The sequence below is a fragment of the Orcinus orca genome, chromosome 9 (assembly GCF_937001465.1).
Source record: "Orcinus orca chromosome 9, mOrcOrc1.1, whole genome shotgun sequence".
NCBI classification, from domain to species: Eukaryota; Metazoa; Chordata; class Mammalia; order Artiodactyla; family Delphinidae; genus Orcinus; species Orcinus orca.
In genome coordinates, this window is record NC_064567.1 from 45,048,011 (window position 1) to 45,069,642 (window position 21,632).

The 21,632-nt window shown below is 36.3% G+C and overlaps 1 non-coding gene across 1 annotated transcript; it reads left to right on the forward strand.

Moving 5' to 3' along the window:
• Window positions 1–2,226: 2,226 nt before the first annotated feature.
• Window positions 2,227–2,299, forward strand: TRNAV-CAC (transfer RNA valine (anticodon CAC)). The gene has a single exon. It is a non-coding gene; the product is annotated as a tRNA-Val (tRNA).
• The last annotated feature ends 19,333 nt before the right edge of the window (window positions 2,300–21,632 follow it).

Consider the following 21,632-nt stretch of genomic DNA (forward strand, 5'->3'; position numbering starts at 1 on the left):
TAGAAAGCCCAGAGATAAACCTATGCACCTACGGTCACCTTATTTTTGATAAAGGAGGCAAGAATATACAATGGAGAAAAGACAGTGTCTTCAATAAGTGGTGCTGGGAAAACTGGATAGCTACATGTAAAAGAATGAAATTAGAACACTTCCTAATACCATACACAAAAATAAACTCAAAATGGATTAGAGACCTAAATGTAAAACCACACACTATAAAACTCTTAGAGGAAAACATAGGCAGAACAGTCTATGACATAAATCACAGCAAGATCCTTTTTGACCCACCTCCTAGAGAAATGGAAATAAAAACAAAAATAAACAAATGGGCCCTAATGAAACTTAGAAGCTTTTGCACAGCAAAGGAAAACATAAACAAGATGAAAAGACAACCCTCAGAATGGGTGAAAATATTTACAAATGAAGCAACAGACAAAGGATTAATCTCCAAAATTTACAAGCAGCTCATGCAGCTCAATATCGAAAAAACAAACAACCCAATCCAAAAATGGGCAGAAGACCTAAATAGACATTTCTCCAAAGAAGATATACAGATTGCCAACAAGCACATGAAAGGATGCTCAACATCACTAATCATTAGAGAAATGCAAATCAAAACTACAATGAGATATCATCTCACACCAGTCAGAATGGCCATCATCAAAAAATCTAGAAACAATAAATGCTGGAGAGGGTGTGGAGAAAAGGGAACACTCTTGCACTGCTGGTGGGAATGTGAATTGGTAGAGCCACTATGCAGAACAGTATGGAGGTTCCTTAAAAAACTACAAATAGAACTACCATACGACCCAGCAATCCCACTACCGGGCATATACCCTGAGAAAACCATAATTCATAAAGATACATGTACCACAATGTTCATTGCAGCTCTATTTACAATAGTCAGAACATGGAAGCAACCTAAGTGTCCACCGACAGATGAATGGATAAAGAAGATGTGACACATATATACAATGGAATATTACTCGGGCATAAAAAGAAACGAAACTGAGTTATTTGTAGTGAGGTGGATGGACCTAGAGTCTGTCATACGGAGTGAAGTAAGTCAGAAAGAGAAAAACAAATACCGTATGCTAACACAGATATATGGAATCTAAAAAAAAAAAGGTTCTGAAGAACCTAGGGGCAGGACAGGAATAAAGATACAGATGTAGAGAATGGACTTGAGGACACAGGGAGGGGGAAGTGTAAGTTGGGATGGAGTGAGAGAGTGGCATAGACATATATACACTACCAAATGTAAAATAGAGAGCTGGTAAGAAGCAGCCACATAGCTCAGGGAGATCAGCTCGGTGCTTTGTGACCACCTAGCGGGGCAGGATAGGGAGGGTGGAAGGGAGACGCAGGAGTGAGGAGATATGGGGATATATGTACAGCTGATTCATTTTTTTATATAGCAGAAACTAACACACCATTGTAAAGCAATTATACTCCAATAAAGATGTTAAAAAGAAAAAAAAAAGAAAATTGTGGGAGAAACAGCGATGGAAGCAGGGGCACAACTGTCTCTTGGGCCTGTACTTTATATATCTTCTCTTTACTCCCATTATGTTCTGCTCCTTATTCTTTTCTTTCACATTCGGAAAGAATTTACTGAACTCTTCTAATGTAATTTAATTTTCTGGAGCACCCAATTCTCTCCCTGTATTACAGTTTGGAATTTTGGAATTGTGATTTTCATCTGTTCATATAGACTTTTCTAGTCTTAAAATTGCATTTTCTTCGCGTCTGTTTCATCTAGCTCCATGTGTACAAGATATCTTTTATCTTTTGAAAACAATTTTATTGTGTTTTTTTCCCTTATTTACAAAAGGCAAGACATCTTCACATTAGGAAAAACTAGAAAGAACAGATAGGTGAAATGAAGAAAATAAAAATAGAGTCTTAATTGCACACTTCAAAGATAATCAATGTATGCCAGTGGGATCGTAAGTTTTGTGCCCTTTTATTGTCTGTCTTCTTTCACTTAAAATACGTCACAAAAATCTTTCCATATGAATGTTTATCTCCAATGTCTTTAAAGCTGGGTAATATTTGCGTGTGTATGCTGTCAGTTCAAGCATTTTCTTAATTTTCCTATTTATCCCTGAAATGCTGCAGTTTCCTACGGGTCTTTTTTTTTTTTTTTCTGTATGTAATGTCCTTGAAGGGGTTCATCTCTTCTCATGACTTTAAAGATCTCTTAAAATATACATATATGGGACTTCCCTGGTGGTCCAGTGGTTAAGACTCCGCGCTCACAATGCAGGAGCCCTGGGTTCGATCCCTGGTCAGGGAACTAGATCCCGCATGCCGCAACTAGAAGATCCCGCAAGCCACAACTAAGACCCATCGCAACGTACATATATATGTACAACTGAATCACTCTGCTGTATACCTGAAACTAACACAACATTGTTAATCAGCTATACTCCAATATAAAATAAAAATTAAAAAATAAATAAATGATGCAATTGCAAAACTGTGCCTTTAGCCCAAACCTTTTTCTACTTAACTTCAGAGTCATGTTTAGCTATATGCCTAACAGATCCATCCAGATATCCTTTCTCAAGTGTTAGCGTATGTTAGCATCACCTGGAAGCTTGTTCAAACACAGATTTCTGGGCCCTGCCATCAGGAGTTTTGACTCCTATACATCTGATATCAAGCCCAAAGATTTGCTCTCCTAGCAAGTTCCTGAGTGATGCTACTGTTGCCCTGGGAACCACGCTTTGAGAACCACTGTTCTATAGACACCTCAAATTCAGAATATTTCAAATAGTAATCCTCCATTTTACCCCCAAAGCTCCTCACCCTTGCTTTCACCATTTTTGTTGCAGTATGAAATTCATATAGAAACATGTCCATATCATACATTTTTCATAAAATGAACACTCACGTGTAACCAGCACCTAGGTCAAGAAGCAGAACATCGCCAGGGGCCCCCAAAGCCACTTCACGGCCCATCTTGCCAAAGTGGTTTCAGACACCATAGACTGGTTTTGCCTAGCTCTGTGCTTATATAACCTGAATCATACAGTATGTGCTTCTTTGTATCTGGCTTCCTTCTCTCAACTTCATTATTGCATATGGTGTCGACTTCATCCTTGTGTCTGTCGGGCACACAACAGGAAAGGTTAGCACATGTTAGCCTCCCCTTTCTCACCACTCTCACATCTAATCTATGAACAGGTCTATTGACTATAACTCCTAGTTATATTTTCAACTCATCCCTACAATTAAAGACTCAAAAAAAAAAAGACTCTAATCACCTCTCATGGAAACTATTAACATATTTTCTCAACTGGTTTCCTTGCCTCCTTTCTCTTGGTCCCTCCACTTTGGTGCCAATTTGGTCATTTAAAATGAATGACTCTCTTCCTGACTTAAAAGTGAAACACCAGGAACCAAGTTTTCAAATACCACCATCTGTTTTCCTTTCTTCCTGCAGTTTCCCTCTTTCTCACTGCAACTGGGGATGTTCCTGATGACAGAAAATAGTCAGTTACAAGCCAAAAACTTTACAGTTCTCTTCTGTTACTACTCAGGAGAACTAACCCAGTCCCCTTAGTTTCAGTTGAAAAGGAAATTCCTGGAGAAGGATGTTGATTGGTCAAGTCGGGGTCAGGTGCCCAACCCTGGATAGGCAGGGTGGATTCAGGCCAGAAAGCACAGGCATGGCCATGGGAGATCCACATAATGAGTGGCATCTCCAAGGCCTTTAACCACACACTGGGTCCTATACAATCCATGTAAGCAGAGTTCTAGAAAACTGAATTTGAGTGGAGAGAGGGGAAACAAAGTTCAAAAATAGAAAGATGAAAAAAAGACTTGAGTCATCAGATCTAAAAGGTCCTGGACAGGAATATTGAAACCATGCATTAGTCATATCATATTGACATTTCCAAATACCAAGAATAAATGACAAGTGAACCAGAAGAGCACGGGACTAAAGACTAGAAGATGAAGAAACGTTCACAGAGTTATAAGGAAACAGAAATTTTCTCTTAAAATTCTGTACTCTGACAGACTGGTGTGCAAACAAGAGGGGAAAGTATAACATTTGCGGACATTTAAAGATTTGAAAATGTACCACCTATGTCCATTTTCTGGAAAAAAACATCTTTTTTAAGTCCTAGGGAAAATCATTTAGTCAGTCACTCCAACGACAGCAACAACAAGAAAGACTCTGAATGCAGGGCTCAAGAGAGGAAAAATTAACAGCAATATAACTGCTAAATTATATAACTAAACCTAAACAATTGTGGTTAATGGAGTTGTGAAGTTTAATGCTGTTATTTAGAAATGAACCTTAAAGTCAAAGATATTACGTCAAAGTAAACTGAAACTAGAACTCTAGGTTATTAAAGTAATTGGGAGAAGGGCAGGTAGAGGTAAATAAAAACATATTCACGTCCTTTTATGTTTTAAGGAATGGACAGTGTTATAAACACTGTTAAATTCTGGGTGTTCAAAGACAAAGCTAAATTCCCATACATGTGCTACAAAAGCTAAAATCAAATCAGCAAACTATAGCCCAAGAGCTAGCTGGCTGTCTTTGTAAGTCCAGTTTTATAAGATCCTGGGCTGGGGTTAGGATGAGGCAAAGTGTGCAGTGCGGATTTCTGTGTTTATTTAAATTTTTGATGTTATTCATCATGGACTTTTTGCATTAATTTTGATTTTTTTAATATATTGCATGAAAATATCCTTCATCTTGATTACTGAGTTTTTGGCACCCTCTGAAATTTTACATTCAAGGCCTCTCACTCAGCTCACTCTAATCCTAGCTCTGCATCAAAACTATTTGAAGAAATAAATAAAAAAGAGAAACTTGGTCAATCCCTTAAAAACCACTAAAGAGAAAAAAAGAAACAACAGCAGCACACACCATGAGGGAGAATTGATAAGCAAAATATACCATATAAAAGCTGATGACAAGAAAGCAGAGGACGTAGTAAGCTCAGAAAAAGAAAAAAAAAAATCAAAGAAAGGGGATATTTTTCATTGATCATACAGATACTAGTACTTTTCTACTTGATAAGCAGTATTTATTGATATTTTTATTCAAATGTTGTCCTGTATCAAAGAGATACTGAGATATCATTTACCAATCAATATTGCACTGAAATGTATACATCCACATCAGTTGAAAGACAAGGAAATTTATATAAAACCTTCAAGGGTTTTCCATTGTTCTTAAGGTAAAATTATTTCTCTCAGCCTCTCCTAGGATCTGCATGATCTGCTCTTAAACTCATTTTCTGAGGCCCTCTTACACACCAGTTACAAGCTTTCCCTATGTTTAAACATGCCAGACTGCTCCCACACGGGGTGCTTCCCCCCGAGCCATGTCCTCTTGACACGGCCCTCCTTAACCTGGCTAGCTGTGGTGATCCTTCAAGACTCAGCCAGAATCTCAGCCTCAGGGATGCTTCTCTTGGGTCCCACACTAGGATCCATCACTCTGTTATGTTTCATAGCACCTTTCATTCTCCCTGACATTTCTCATACTTTGGAAATATTCAGTCTATAACAAGGGCAATGACTGTATATTGTTCACAGCTTTTGACCAATGACTAGCATAGCCTCTGGCACATAGTACACACCCAATAAATTACTTGTTGTTGAATGATTGCAGTTAGGTCTTTACTATTATGTTTTCTCAATTTACTATTTCTATTCCAGTACCACAGGATTTTTATTGCAGTATTTTTAGTGTCTATTTATGGCTGATAGAGTAAATGCCTCTCACTAGCTCTTTTTTAAAATTCTCTTGACAACTATCATATATTTAGAACCAGCTTGTCCAGGTCCAGAGACAAGCAAACAGAAAAGGCAGTTGGGATTCTGACTGTAATTGTGTTATATGTCTATATTCATCTGGAAAAGACCAACATTTGCATTATATTGTTTCAGGTCATAGCCACTGCATTTTCCCCTGCTATGGTCCCCCAAGGCTATATATGTAACATTCAGCTGGTTGACACATTTTAGAGGTTTTGGTTATGCTCATGGGAGAGGTTAGACCGAGGGAGTCAGGTAACACCCCTCTCCCAGTACAATACACAAACATCCGACACAATGAAGCAGAACAGTGGAGGAGTGTCTCAGGAGAACTTGACTTTCTTCACACTTCATTTTAGGAGTTCTCTAATTTTATCCTACCTTTGTGAGCTCTTACACCTTCCTGATCTTTCCCATCACCCATACCCAAAGCATCTAAGCATTAGCAGCATCATGGAACCCAGACCTAGCCTCTGCTATTCTTTTTTTTTTAAATAAATTTATTTATATATTTTATATTTTATTTTTGGCTATCGCGCGGGCTTCATTGCTGCGCCCGGGCTTTCTCTAGTTCCGGTGAGCGGGGTCTACTCTTCGTCGCTGCGGCGCGCGGCTTCTCTTGTGGCGCAGCACAGGCTCTAGGCTCGCAGGCTTTCGTAGTTGTGGCTCGTGGGTTTAGTTGCTCCGCGGCATGTGGGATCTTCCCGGGCTTGAGCCCATATCCGCTGCATTGGCTGGCGGATTCTCAACCACTGCGCCACCTGGGAAGTCCAGCCTCTGCTATTGTAAATGGACATACTAGTTCGAGGAAATCAAGCATGCTTCACTTTTACTACCTGAAATCTTACTTACAGAGGTAAGTAATGGTTTGAAAGTCTGCATGCAGCCACGTTTCCTTAATAATGGGGATTTTCTAACTCAGCCAGGGAAGAAAAGCATCAAGGAAAGGCAGATGTCTGGCAGTTCTAAGCATTTGGCCTTAAGATGCCTCCAGGAATGAGTTGGAGGAGGGAGCATAGTTTGACAGTTTTCTGCTTCTTTTGGCTTTTCTGTATGTTTTATTTTGATATTAGACAACCAAATGTTTAATACTACTATAACCTCATACTCCATTTATTCTGGTCTTACTTTACGTCCTTCAGAAAACTTGTATACAACAGTGGCAACTCATCTTACACAAGGGTTGGTTTCCAAAACCAGCACTCAAGGTGACAATTGCTTATAGTTAAAATTATCCTTGAAAAACCTTTAAATTGCCCCTGATAAACAGTATACAGATGTAATATCTTACAATAAATTCAACACAGTCAGCTTTTCCTCCAATATTGAAACAGATTGCTGTTTCTTAAGTTGAACACCCAGTATAGGACTTGGCCTATATCTGGGGGCTCAATTGCATGAAATATACATATCTTAAAAAAAGAAAAGAAGCATGTGCAGCATGGAATAAGTTTAATTTGTATATGATAAACGGGCATATGTTATGACTCCACTCTATTTCTCTTTAGGTAGATTTTTTCTTATTATATGTATCCCCAAGTAACTTATAGTTTTTACAGTCATTATGAATGAGATCTTATTTTTTCATTTCAACTTTTTGTCACTTATAGCTAGGAAATGGGAAAGCATTGATTTTGTGTGTGTTTTTGTACTCCAGCAATTTAATAAATTCTTTTAGCTTTATTAATAGTTTTATAACTGATGCTCTTGTATTTTGTAAGTATACAATCATATACTCATATCAACTGTTAATAATAGTTTCTCTTATGTTCCAATATTTATACTGATTATTTTCTTGCATTGTGATATTTGCTTGAACCTTCAGAATGTTTAAAAAATAATGATGACAGTAGATATATTATTGTTTCTTAATCTAATATGGAATACCTTTATCATTTTCCCTCTACTATAATTATCACTCTTGGTTCCTGATAAAATTATCTTCATGATTTTTAAGACGTTTCCCTATATACCTTGTAATAAATATAAATTCAATATTTATGATAAATCGTGAATGACTACCTCTTGTTTAAGAAAACTACACAAAGATTGCTAGACAGGGTTTACCAAGAGGCAAATAGGTATATTGATTAAGTTAGGTTTATTTGCCATGCTCTTAGGTTTTGGAAAATATACTCAGACTATCTATAATAATAAGGAATTATTTAAGTATATCCAAGAATATGAAGTAGCATGGAACAGGGCCTCTGCAATTATGTCCACATACTTTCTAGGCTGAGATGGAAAGCACATATCAGAAGGACCTAGAAACATATGTCAGAATTTCTCAAAGCACACACTACTTTTAATTTCTTTCAAATTGCTGAGTGTTTATGCTTTTCAAAAGAAGATGTGATATTTATAACATTTATATTATAACAATTAACATATAATGATATAATTATATAACACTTATATAGCTAGATAACAAAAATACTATTAAATTATTTCTACTCATCCTTCTGTGTATCCTTAGAGAAATTCTGAGTGACATTCAAATATTAACACTGTGATTTCTGGGTAGTTGGTTTTGAGGTGTGTCTCTGAACATTTCATGTTGATTAAATGCTTTTTACAAAGCACATGTGTAACACTTTCCAATTAAAATGGATATGTTATTTTAAAAAGTAAAGAAGAAGAAGAAGATCTGATGGGATGGGTTTATACTATCCAATACTTAGCATAATTTTACCACAAGCCAATTCAGAGTGTATTGGCCTCTCTGACACTTAAGTAAGCTTCCTTGTGGCTAACACTTCAATCACGGATCCAATCAGTTGTAAGTATATCCAACCTATGCTCTATTAGATATACTGATGCATAAAAAGTAACAAGATTGGGGCACTTTTTAAAAAGATAAACATGCATGGCAGACTTGAGGCTTCACGAACATCATAAGCGTTCTGCCCACTGTATTAGGTTGAATCCCAGATGCTGTGTAGATGTTTTAAATAAAAATGGAAATTAACAAACTGGATTTTTGAAAGTAATATTATTGTTTCATTTTAGCATTTTATGAAGAGCATGGAACAAGTAATAATTCATATAATGACTTAACCACATAATGTTAAGTGAAGTCTTTTTATTTTACCAGATCTTAATGCATTAAAATAATATGAGCGTTTATCACGTGGATTGGATTCCTATATATTAAGAAATCATTTTCTTGATATTTGGTTTACAAAACTAGCACCTGCTGATTTAACTGAAATATGTAATGATCTTTCTGTTTTCTATTACATTTAAACAGATGTATACAGAACTAATGCTAATCAAGGTATTTGACTTAAGGCCACGTGCCTCGGTTCTGTGTCTGTTCTATTTTTTCTACTAGAGTTATATATTTATCATCTTCGAATATTTCTTGTTACATGCTACCTAAAGCAGCAGAAATGTCAGTGTTAATCAACAGCAAAATATTTAGTCTCTGTACTAAAAGTAATCAATGGTCATGCTTGTCACCATATGAATACTATTTGAGTATTTTAAATTGCATTCTATATATAAAACTTTTATTAGCTTCGTTCTTGCCCTCCAAGACTTTTGGAGGGGGTTTAACCCTCCTTGGTAGCAGTAGAAGGTGACGCCAGCCTTCAAGACCGCAAGCTGCCTCAATTTCTAGACTCCAAATCTAATCCTTAAATCTAATATCCAGTCCTGGTATTAGACAGTATTAATCAGTAATGGCCACCAAAAAAACTGTGGTGTGACCTGAATTCATGAAAACACTGTAATTCCATCATTGGGAGAAACAAAATACTGTACAACCCATGGGTTCACGTGCTTGCCTGTCTAGTAACATCTCTCTTATTTGCAATCCAAGACCATCCTTCCTGCTCTTGCCTTTGTCTTTTCTCCTTTGCATATCACCACACTGCCAACTACTCTCCAGAACTTTTCCCCAAGATAGAGCAGTAAGACTATGTGTTTTTCTATCATTAATTACTATTTATTTGTACATGGCTTTTCATTTTAATATCATGGTCATGATGCAAGGTTTTAGAATTGAAGTGATGGGAAGTGGTGTCTACAAAGTTCAGTATTAGTTGCATCTGCTCCACTGGTCTGAACTTCATCTGTGTTATGGGCTCACATGAATCTCACAGTTTGAAGAGTGTAAGCACTCAGCAGGCTCCCTAGCTAACCATTCTTCTCAATATCTTTACTGAATTCATGACCCAGCATACCCTATTTTTGTCAACTAAACCTAACACATTTCCCTCTTCCAATAAAATGGATATTTCGTTGAACAAAAACTACCCAATAATATTCATTAAAATATTTAGATTTGCTAATATTAACTTTTAGTTGAATTCTATGTATGTGTGTAAACCTGGCAATAATGCCTTTGTCTTATAATTAGTAGTATTATTAGCATGTTCACAATCTTATTCATCCATCATTCCTCCCACACTTACTTATTACACACCTACTGGGTACCAGATACTATGCTAGGCAAAAAGTATGAAATTTATGCTCTTTTCTCACAAGTAGATGATTTGGGTATATCTCTTAAGAGGATAAAGTTAAAAGGACAAACTTAGAATGAAACTATAACACATAGCATATAACAGACTTTTATTTCTAAATCTAGCTTTGCTAGTCAGAATAAACTTGTCATTAGTAGATTCTGGATAGATCTAATTTCTTAGCCAAATAAACTAGAGCTTATACTGAGAATTCTTGATTAGTAATTTGTCTCTAAAGATAATATATAATTCCTAGAAATCAGCTCTGAAAGGATTTCCTTTTCCATCCAAGATGGAATAAAAGGAACCAGATTTACACACACATACCACAAACGCCTAAAACAACTAAATATCTGGTCAAGATATACTAAGCTACGATCTAGACATTGGACAATAGGGAGGACAGTGATTCCTAAGAGAAGGAAACAAATTATGTGAGTCATATGATTATGCCAGCTAACGGTCCAAAGAACGTTTCCAAGCCGTGGCACAGTCAAGGGGAACCTAGGCAGAGGCCAACAGTCTCCACTGTTGAGGAGCCATTGCTGGGAGTCCGGGGAGGCTTACTGTGGCTAGAGCTGTTAGGGCCAAGTAGTGGGGGGAGGAGAGCTGCATAGAGAGAGTGCTCTGGGGAATTGCAGAGGGATCCCCTCAAGTCTTCAGCTGCATGCTGATCTGGGCATTTGTCTGAAGAAATCACCCAAGGTTGGAGGAAGAACCATCTGAAAGCATTAGAGCGAACACTCCTCAAAACTAACACAGAGGGGCTTCCCTGGTAGCACAGTGGTTGAGAGTCCGCCTGCCGATGCAGGGGACACGGGTTCGAGCCCTGGTCTGGGAAGATCCCACATGCCGCGGAGCAACTAGGCCCGTGAGCCACAACTACTGAGCCTGCGCGTCTGGAGCCTGTGCTCCGCAACAAGAGAGGCTGCGATAGTGAGAGGCCCGTGCACCGCGATGAAGAGTGGCCCCCAGTTGCCGCAACTAGAGAAAGCCCTCGCATAGAAACGAAGACCCAACACAGCCAAACATAAATAAATAATTAAAAAAAATAAAACACAGGGATTTCAATCCTACTACTGTTATTTCCTGTGTATGGTCTTTGGCAAATTGCTTATGCTCACTGAATCTCAGTTTCTTCATCAGCAAAATGGATACATAATACCACTGACACCAAAGAGCTTTTGCAAGAATCAGAAGTAATGTATATTAAACACACAACATGGGACCTGGCACGTAGTAGGTACTCAATTTTTTAAAAAAACGTGTTCCTGCACAAAAATAAGTAAATGAATAAAACTGGCACAGGGCTTGGACTAATTCATGTTCCCACCAGCCAGAGTGGAAAACCATGTAATTCGTGAGGCATTGCATAAAGTACTCAAAAGGATATTGCCTCAGTAGTGGTAGAAAAAATAGCCCTAGATTAAATGCTGCTCCAGTCCCACCTAACAAATCTTAAAAATCAAGTCTTGAAAGGATAAAATGGTTTTCAACTAACTTAACTGCATTCCAGAACAAAGCTCAAGAATATTTATGGAAACACAACAATATCCAACACACACCAAGGTAAAATACGCAATCCAAAATCCAATAGAAAATTACTAGGCATGCACAAAGGCAGGAAAATACGGCCCATAATGAGGAGAAAATTGATCAACAGAAATACATTCTGAAATGACGCAGATGATTAAATTAGAAAATAACATTAAAGTAATTATTATAACTATGTTCCACATGTAGAAGAAAGATTGAGTGTTTTAAGTAGAAACATGCAAGATATAAAGACCCAAATAGAATTTCCAAAGATGAAAACTACAATGTCTAAGATGAAAAGTCCATTGGATAAAATTAACAGCAGTTCAGATAATATAGAAAAAGAGATTAGCAAACATGAAGACACAGCAATAGAAATTGTCCAAAAGTGAAACATAGACAAAGACTAAAAGAAATGAACAGAGAATCAGTGAGTGCGGAACAACTTCAAACATCCTACTGTACATGTAACTGGTGTCTTAGGAGGACAGGACAAGGGGTGAGAAAAAATACTTGAAAACAAAGGGCTGAAAATTTTCTAAATTTGATGAAAACTGCAAACCTCCAGGTCCAAGCTCAACAAATCCCAGACCCAAGAAACCTGAAGAAAACTACATCAAGTAACATCATATTCAAATTGCTTAAATCCCATGAAAAAGAGAAACCTAAAGAGTTGCCAGAGAAAAAATAGCTCAGAGTATGTAGAGTAACAAAGATAAGAATGACAAGAAACTTCTCGTCAGAAACAATGCAAGCTGGCAGTGAGTAGAACAACATTTCTAATGTATTAATACTACAAGAAAAAAATTATCAATCTGGAATTCTATACCCTGCAAAAAAAAAAACTTTCAAAAGCAATGGCAAAATACAGATTTTTGCAGGCACACAAAAGTTGAAAGAAATCGGGCTTCCCTGGTGGCGCAGTGGTTGAGAGTCCGCCTGCTGATGCAGGGGACACAGGTTCGTGCCCCGGTCCGGGAGGATCCCACATGCCGCGGAGCGGCTGGGCCCGTGAGTCATGGCCACTGAGCCTGCGCGTCCGGAGCCTGTGCTCCGCAACGGGAGAGGCCACAACAGTGAGAGGCCCGCGTACGACAAAAAAAAAAAAAAAAAAAAAAAAAAGGTGAAAGAAATCATCTCCAGCAGATCTGCACTACCAGAAAAGTAGCCCAGAAATGAAGCCCTTCAGGTAGAAGGAAAATGATCAATGATACCAGATGGAAATCTGGACATATACAGAGGAATAAAGAGCATCAGAAATGGTAAATATGTGACTAAATATAAAAGAATATTTTGTCACTTATAAAATATCTTTTAAAAAGACTTGATTGTTTAAAACAAAAAATAAAAACAATGTGTTGTGGAATTTATAACATATGTACAAGAAAAGTAAATGACAAAAGTAGCACACGGCAGGAGGGAGGGATGAATATACTCAGTTGTGAAGTTCTTATTCTATACATAAATTGGTATAATGTTACTTCAAGGTACACTGTGCTAAGTTCAATATGTATGCTATCAGTACTAAAGCAACCACTGAAACAGAGTTATAGTGAATGAGCCAATAAAGGAGATAAAATGGAATCACAAAAAACTTTAATCAAATGAAGACAGAAAAGGTGGAAACATGGAACAAAGAACAGATGGGATAAATATCTATTCTGAAGGAATAATCTGAAATACAAAAGTTAGAAGCAAAGGCGTTTATCATGGCACTATCCACAATACAAGACATTGGAAACAACGTATCCAGTGATAGGAAAATGGTTAGTAAACAACGTGATGGAATACTATGCAGACACTAAAACTGATGTTTATGAAGAGCTCGTAACGAGATGAGAAAACGAGATGGTGTTATAAAGTACATTGAATTAAGGCAGAATCTAAAATTTTATAGTGAGCATTACCTCAACTACAAAAACCATGATAGGAAAAAGTCCAGCAAAAAAACTGGATGGTGATTTTTTCTACTTTTTTTTTCCAATTTTCTATAATACGCTTATATTCCTTTCATAACCAACAACAACACACCCACACATACACACACAGTAATTAAACTCTTAAATTTTATCAGGTCCCGTGCCAAATCTATTCACGTATTATCTCCTGACTCCTCACAACAGCCTCGCAAAAAAAGGCATAATTTCTTATGTTTTTAGTTAAGGAAATTGAAGCCAGAGAGTATATGCCTTGGTTCAAACAGTGAATAAGTGTCAGATTGTTGGTAGTGACTGACATCTTCTGCACAGGCTTAATTCTTTTACCAGAGTATTAGAAACCAAGCATGTGTGATTCCAAAGACTGTGGTTTGTATTTGTCACAGAACTAATGATAAGTGGCATATAATTCTCTTTAATTGTGTACATTTAGTTTTCAATTTGGGAGATAAAAGATACAGAAGATTAGCTGATGTAATTCAGTTGATTTTTTTTTAAGCTGCTCTTCGTAAGCTGCACGTGTTAAAATAGAAAGATAACACATCTTATAATAAATACAAAAATCAAAATGGCAGCTACAAAAATTCTTCAAGCTCTTATAGGAATGATCTTTTCAAAGAAGGACAGATATCTATTGATTAGGACCACAAATCCTTTGCCTGACGGAGTTTAAGACATATTAGAAGACATTATTCACAGAACAATAGGAATAAATATCAACTTGTCGTTTGCCCAGTCCCCATGCTCTGTAGTATTAGTGTATTGTGGATAGTTTGTACCCACTGACACTCATGTTTACTAAATACATGTATTGTCAATTGATATCCTTAATCACAGAATAATTTATTTATACCAACATATTGAAACTGTTAAAAACTTTTACTATTGATAAAGGCAGAGAAATCTAGTTTTAAAATATCTCGGGTATCAAACTTGAAAGAATGATCTATTCCAAGATCAAATAACCTAAAGAAATCTGCATGTTATTGAGATGTTTATGGCTGGCAAGCACAAGGTAGTTATATCATTTACACTTGAATGTCCTTAATATGTTGAATCCTCTAGCTAAACAAGTCTAATCAGATGCAAAGAGAAAGCAAAATACTGTGATTTTGTTTTTGTTTTTGAATGCTGGTTGCCTGGAGAGCAGACAAAATGCTTCTACTCCTCTGAAAAATCGGAAGCTACAAAAGTGATTTTCAAAATTAATGGCAACTCACAGCTGAAAATTATACCTTTGGGCAAAGGGCCAATTCGAGATGCGTTTCGCTCTGATTTGGAGTCCTGCCAGAGTCCCTCAGTCCCATTTGCTCGGTTATGTAGCTAACAGACAAAAAGGAAGCACTGAGAGTATAGCTGAAATTCGGCTGCCTGAAAGTCAGTATTTAAGGTCTTGCTAAGATGCATGTTAACATGTAGAGCTGCATGGTGAGAACAAGAATCATTGGACATTCTCAAACTACCAAGCAGAACATGACTGGGGAAGGAATGCTGCTTATTAGTGGAGCGTTCCAGCGTCCCTTGGTATACCAGTCAGCGGGGCATTGCATAGGGCAAACGGGAGGGGCACGGAAACCCAGGGACAAGAGTACCACATTCTGACGTTAGCACGAAAAACAGGATTTGCTATAACAGCCTCGGATGTTGACGAGACCCATTTCTAAAATAAACACACGGTATAATTTCACCTGATTACCATACTGAAATCGTTATTTATTTTCACCTTACACTTACGTAACGGCTAAATATCAAGCTAATTGGACTTGATAGTTTTCGCAAATAAAATGCCTAAGAATAACTTTATTAATACTACTAATATTTTTCAGGCTGCAGATAAAAAATACTGATAATTGCTCATTATGAACCTAGGTTAGGGAACAAATTTAGCTCCCTACATTCTTCGACTTAAAAAGAGCCGGGGTTTGGGGGGCATTTTTGTTTTTTGTTTTGTTTATTGGAATGTTACAACTTTTAAAAGAACTGACTGTAGAAAATAGAGACAGAAAGAAGAAAGATTATTCTGAGTTAGCCATTGTTAACATTTTAGGGTAATAATATCCTGCCATTTATATAAAAGGAATATATATATTTGCCATATATTATATATATACATACATATATTTGCCATATATATATTTGCCATATATATATATATTTGCCATATATATGATGGGCATTAATATCCTGCCATATATACATATATATAAACATAAAAGGATATTTTTGTGCAAAAGTGTATCATTCTGCTCTGCAATGTGTTTTGGGGTTTGGCTTTTTCTTTTTCACTTAACCATATATCATGAACAGCTTTCCATAAGACTACTATTTTAAGTGTAGGTAAAGAAAGATTTTGAATATCCCTTTTTGAATAGTCTGTAAAGGGAATGTGAGTAACACTATTTAGTGGAAACTGCTTCTTCTTCAAACAGGCTAGACAAAATTCATAATACGAAAAATTTAAAGGGCTGTTGCTCTTGCAGTATATAATATGGTTATTAAAAAATCTCAGTTTCTGGAATAAGGCCACCAGACCTGTGTTGGAGTCCCCATTCCACCCAGCTGTGTAACCCTTGGAAAATTATTTAACCTTTCCAAGCCTAAGCTTAGACTTAAAATTTCATGAGGATCAAGTGAGACAATGCATAAAAAGTGCTTAACCCAGAAGTGCCATTGACAGCTAGCATTTATTTATTCCCCTACACTATCTTAAAAATCATTTTATTGGTCTTACCCAGCTCTCGCACCCCAAAATCTCATAGTGAGTTTCATTTGGTGTTGCAGTAAACTTATACCTTGATTTGAGAGATCTTCCATCTTATAACATTCAGGTTTCCCTGAGTGTTTCAAGAAGTCCTTCTTATACCTCAGAGAAGTAGGTTCGGTTCAGGTGTTTTTTTCCCCATAAAAGTACTAAACATTTTTTGTTAGTATTTTCCCTAGGTAATTTGTATTTCCACTGTTTCAAACATGGCCATTTTTCCCATATATTTTCTACTGACAACTGAAGGCACAGAGAAAAGCTATTATGTTTATTTTTTTACTTGTTATATTATTTAAATATATTGGTTCAGAATGATCTCTTTAATTCTCATGGTAGAAGCTCGCATTATCTATAAATAATGATTATTCTGTATCCTTCCTTATAATAATTATATTTCTGTTTCATATCTATCACAGTGGTTAGACTTGCCAAAAAGTACTCAATAATAATAGAAATAAGAATTATTTTTATTCTTAATTTTAAATATTCTTTATGTGGTAAAAGAAGTTTGCCACTATTTTTAATTTTCTAAGAATTTTTCAATCAGTGATAGATGTTAAATATTTTTAAATGCTTATATAAAGCATCTATGGTGATGATTTTATGTTGTTCTCTTTCTGATCTGTTAATTAAATGAATTAATAGATATTCTAACACTAAACTACTCCTTCTGGAATAAAGCCTAACTATAGTGTATTATTACTTTGATAGACTGCTCTATTTAGTTTGGAAATATTTTATTTATAATGCTGGCATTGACATTAATAAGTGCACTCATTCTCTAGTTTTCATATCTTTATCAGATTTTGATATAAACGTTGTGTTAGTTTCTGAAAACAACTTAGGAAGTTTTTCATTCTTTCATTTGACCTAGAATAGATAAATGATTTTGGAACAATATGTTCTTCAACGTCCACACTATCTGGGTTATGACGCTTTTAATGGTAGATATTCATCTAATTAACTTTCTAATCAATTTTATGATTATTTGTTTGTCTCTTCCTCCTCCCCTTTCTGATTGATATATTATCTTTAGTTCCTCAAATGTAAATTCTCCTCTTTAATTATATCCGCTAACTTTCTAGCATGGATCACTTATGGCATCAAAACTTAAGAAATCTCTCTGAACACTCTAAGAAAAGAGAAGTATTAAATTTGTCATAGGTATATTTAGTTCTTTCCATGTCAAGACTTAAAGAATAGCCTGAACTCCTGGTACTATGGTTCTCAACTCACAGACCCTATAATCTACAGTCTATAAATCTATAGCCATTGAGCATTGTTGTAGACTGAATAAATAGGTTTATTTCCATATGTATTTATTTAATTTCTGCCTCTCCTGAGTGACAATAACCTCCATGGGCGACAGGAACATTGTTTATCATGTTATTCATTATCTTGTTTGTACTCAATGAATGTTATTAAATGAATAAATCAAGGTACAAATGGATTAAGTGCATTTTAAAATAATATCAATTAACTATAATAGTATTAATTAACAAAAATGTCAGCTAGGAATTCAAGAGGTACACAAAATTGGCCAGACCACCTAGAGCCATTTCTAAGACTTCTGCAAATTTCTGAGCAGCTTACATTCTCTAGTCCTCTTCTGCATCCTTACTGTCTAAGACGTTTAAGGCTTCAATCCAGCATGAAACATCTCTTTCCACAACAGTGAGAGGCCCGCGTACCGGAAAAAAAAAAGAACTGTCCTTCCTCATTCTTGGTCCATGTGGCTTGAGTGGGCATATACCACCCAGACTCCAGGATGGGACAAGTGCCCAAAGTCTGGCCAATTACCAGTGTTATAGTACCAATTTTACTGTAATATTACCAATATTATGGTAATATTTCAGTTCTTTGGCCAAAATATTCTGTTCAGAGGTATTGCTCAGTAGAGCTCAGGAGAGCCCTGAAATCCTGCTGACACTACTGGGAAAGAGGCATGTCCTCATCTCTGGATATTCTAACATGGTTTTCTGTAAGCCTTGGGTTGCCAGGGTTCATGATGAGGAAAGAGTCTGCAAGAGAATGAAGCCAACAGGGAGGAAAGACGAGCTGAGGGGCAGAGAGAGAGTCCCAATGACCTTGTGTGAGGGTATCATCTACCACCTATATAAGACAAGATTTCTTTTATTTCAGTGAGCCAATGAATTATCTTTTGTTTCTTATAGAACTTTTCTATCAGTTTATTAATTCATTTATTCAGAAAATACTTTCTAAGTACCTAACCAATGGGCAAGGTATTGTTTTAAGTGTTGGCGGTATAGCAGTGAATAAGACAAAGTTGTACCCTCATAGGAGTGATATTGGTGAACAGATAAATATATCAATAAACATTTAACATAATGCCAAGAATCAAGAACCATAAAGAAGACTAGGCAGGGTAGTGGGATAGTAAGTTTTGGGAGATAGTTATAAAGGGGCATTAGGGAAGACCTCTCTAAACAGAGACTTAAATAAATCAGGGATAAACACCCTGTAAGTATTTGGGGAAGGTTGTTTTAGGCAGAGAGACAAAAAGCTCAAACTAAGATGAGAAAGTGCTTTGTATATCTGAGGAAGAACAAGGAGGCCAGTGCGGAGTGGCTGACACAGAAATGACAATCTTTCTCTCAGTGACTCTCTGACCCACCATTTATTTAACTCCCATCATATGCAAAACCAGTTAGTGCTATTCAAAATGGAGATAGGACTCATGCAAAGACATGACAAAACCAAGCCATCCATGAAACACATAAAACTTTCTTTGACTTTAGTCTTATGACTAAATCCTGCAAGAAGTGTCCTTCATCTGGTTTTGTCCACAAGGCCAGGAAGTTCTAAGGAAGCCAGTTAAAGCCCAGCCCTTTTGACCCTACTCTTTGATTGTTTAACCATCATCTGTTTTTTGCTGTTTGCTTATCTTACTGCTGCCAATTTTACAACAGCTCTGATTTTTCAGCCAAGTTGTTAATTCGTCATTTCATTTCCTAGCCTTTGTCAGTTACCTGTAAACTGTAAGAAGGGTGATGTATTCAGATGAGGGAAGTTTGGCAGAGTCTTGGTCGGGATTTTTTGAGAGAGAGCATGCATGTGGAGATGGAGTGCTTGGAGAAAATTAATGAGTAGTGATCGGAGTGAAGAAGATACAATCAAGAAATTTTGTCAAGAGGAGAATATACCCAGTGTTTTCATTTCACCCTCACACCTTTCTCCCTAAAAGGCAAATTATAAAACTTTCGGCTGTTAACTGTTTCTGCTGAATTCTCTCAACCACCAGCAATACAATACTACAGAGCACAAAGCCATGTGTGTGAGGGTCCTCCCTCTATTAACAATACCACATACAACTCACTCTTTGCATTTTAATTAGTAGCCACATCTTGCTTCATTGCTTGAGAAAAATACATTTTTTGTTTGCTTTGTGAATTGATCTGAAGTATACAGAGGAATTGATTAAGCAGATAAAATGGCTTCCTCAAAATGGTGGAGTCAAATGTTGGAATCAAAAGTGGAAACCTAAATGCCATGTGTTTCTCTGGGCATCAGAATTTTTGTTCTCGTTGTCAGCTATTGTAGACTCATTCCAGGTATTATCTATTGGTAAAGTGTTTCCCAATATGAATAGTTTATTCCTCAGTCAAATAAATTTGGAGTACCTCGGGTCAAAACAAAGTTAAATAGACCATGTTCAATCGTGAAAGGTTGAAAGCTCTTCCCCTAAGATCTGGGACTAGACAAGAATGTCTTCTTTACGGAGACAAATTATTAGAATTCATAAGTGAACTAAGATAGGTCACTGGTTATGAGTCAAGAACAAAATCAATCATTCATATATATAAAATCTAATGAACAACAAATCTAATGAATATGACATAAATTTATTAAGAATCAGTTTTTAAAACCTGAATAAATGAAATAACAGAACATAATTATGAATTTGAAGACTCAATATTGTTAAAGTGTCAGTTCTTCCCAAATGATCAAAAGAGTCAACACAATCCTAGCCAACACCCAAACAGGATTTTTACTTGTGTGTAAGTAAAGCTCATATGGAAATGCAATGGCCAAGAATAGCAGAGACAGCTTTGAATACGAAGAAGAAAACTGGAGTACTTAATCTCCTGGGTATCTTGATTTTTTAGAAAGTTGTAGTAATTAAGGTAGCATGGTATTTGGTACAAGGATTAACAGAATAATGGAACTGAAGAGAGGATCCAGAAACATACGAACCGTACACACACTCAATTTATGACAAAGGTAAAAATGCAGTGTGACACTGAAAAGATGGTCTTTGCAATAAACAGTGCTGAGTGAACTGGATATCCATACAGAAAAAGAAAACTTTTATTCCTACCTCAGCCCATACCAAAAAAAAAAAAAAAAATCAGTTGAAGGAGGATTGTTGATCTAAATATGAAAAGCAAAACAATAAAACTTCTAGAAAATAACACATAAAAATATCTTCCTGACATTAGAGTAGACAAAAATTTCTTAAAGTGGACCCAGGAAGCACTATCCCTCCTGCAGAAGACTGGTAAATTGGATTACTTAAAATATTACAACTTCTGACTCTAAAGAGACACTTCTAAGAGAGTGAAAAGGCAAGATTGGGAGAAGATATTTGTAATACATATAGCTGTCAAAGGACTCATCAAATATCTATAAATAACTCAAAAATTAATTTTTTAAAACACAGATAACTGAATAGAAAAATAACCAAAGGTCTTGAATAGACACTTCACAAAACAGGATATCCAACTAGCCAATAAACATATGAAAAGAAACTACATCATTATTCACCAAGGAAATGCAAATTCAACAATGAGCTCTCAGTACACACCTTTGAGAATGGTTCAAATTAAAATCACTGGTAACAAGTGATAACCAAGTTTAGGCAAGAATATGTATCAATTGGAACTCTCATAAACTGCTGGTGGGAGGGTAAATTGTTACAACAACATCGGAAAAACTATTTGGCGGTATTTGTTAAAGCTGAATATATACATGCACTGTTACCTAGAAATTTCATTTCTAGATTTTCATACCAAACAATATGTATATATGTGTTCACCAAAAGACATGGACAAAAACATTATATTGGTACTACTCATAATAGCTAAAATAGGTAAATACATCAAATGTCCACCAATAGTAGAA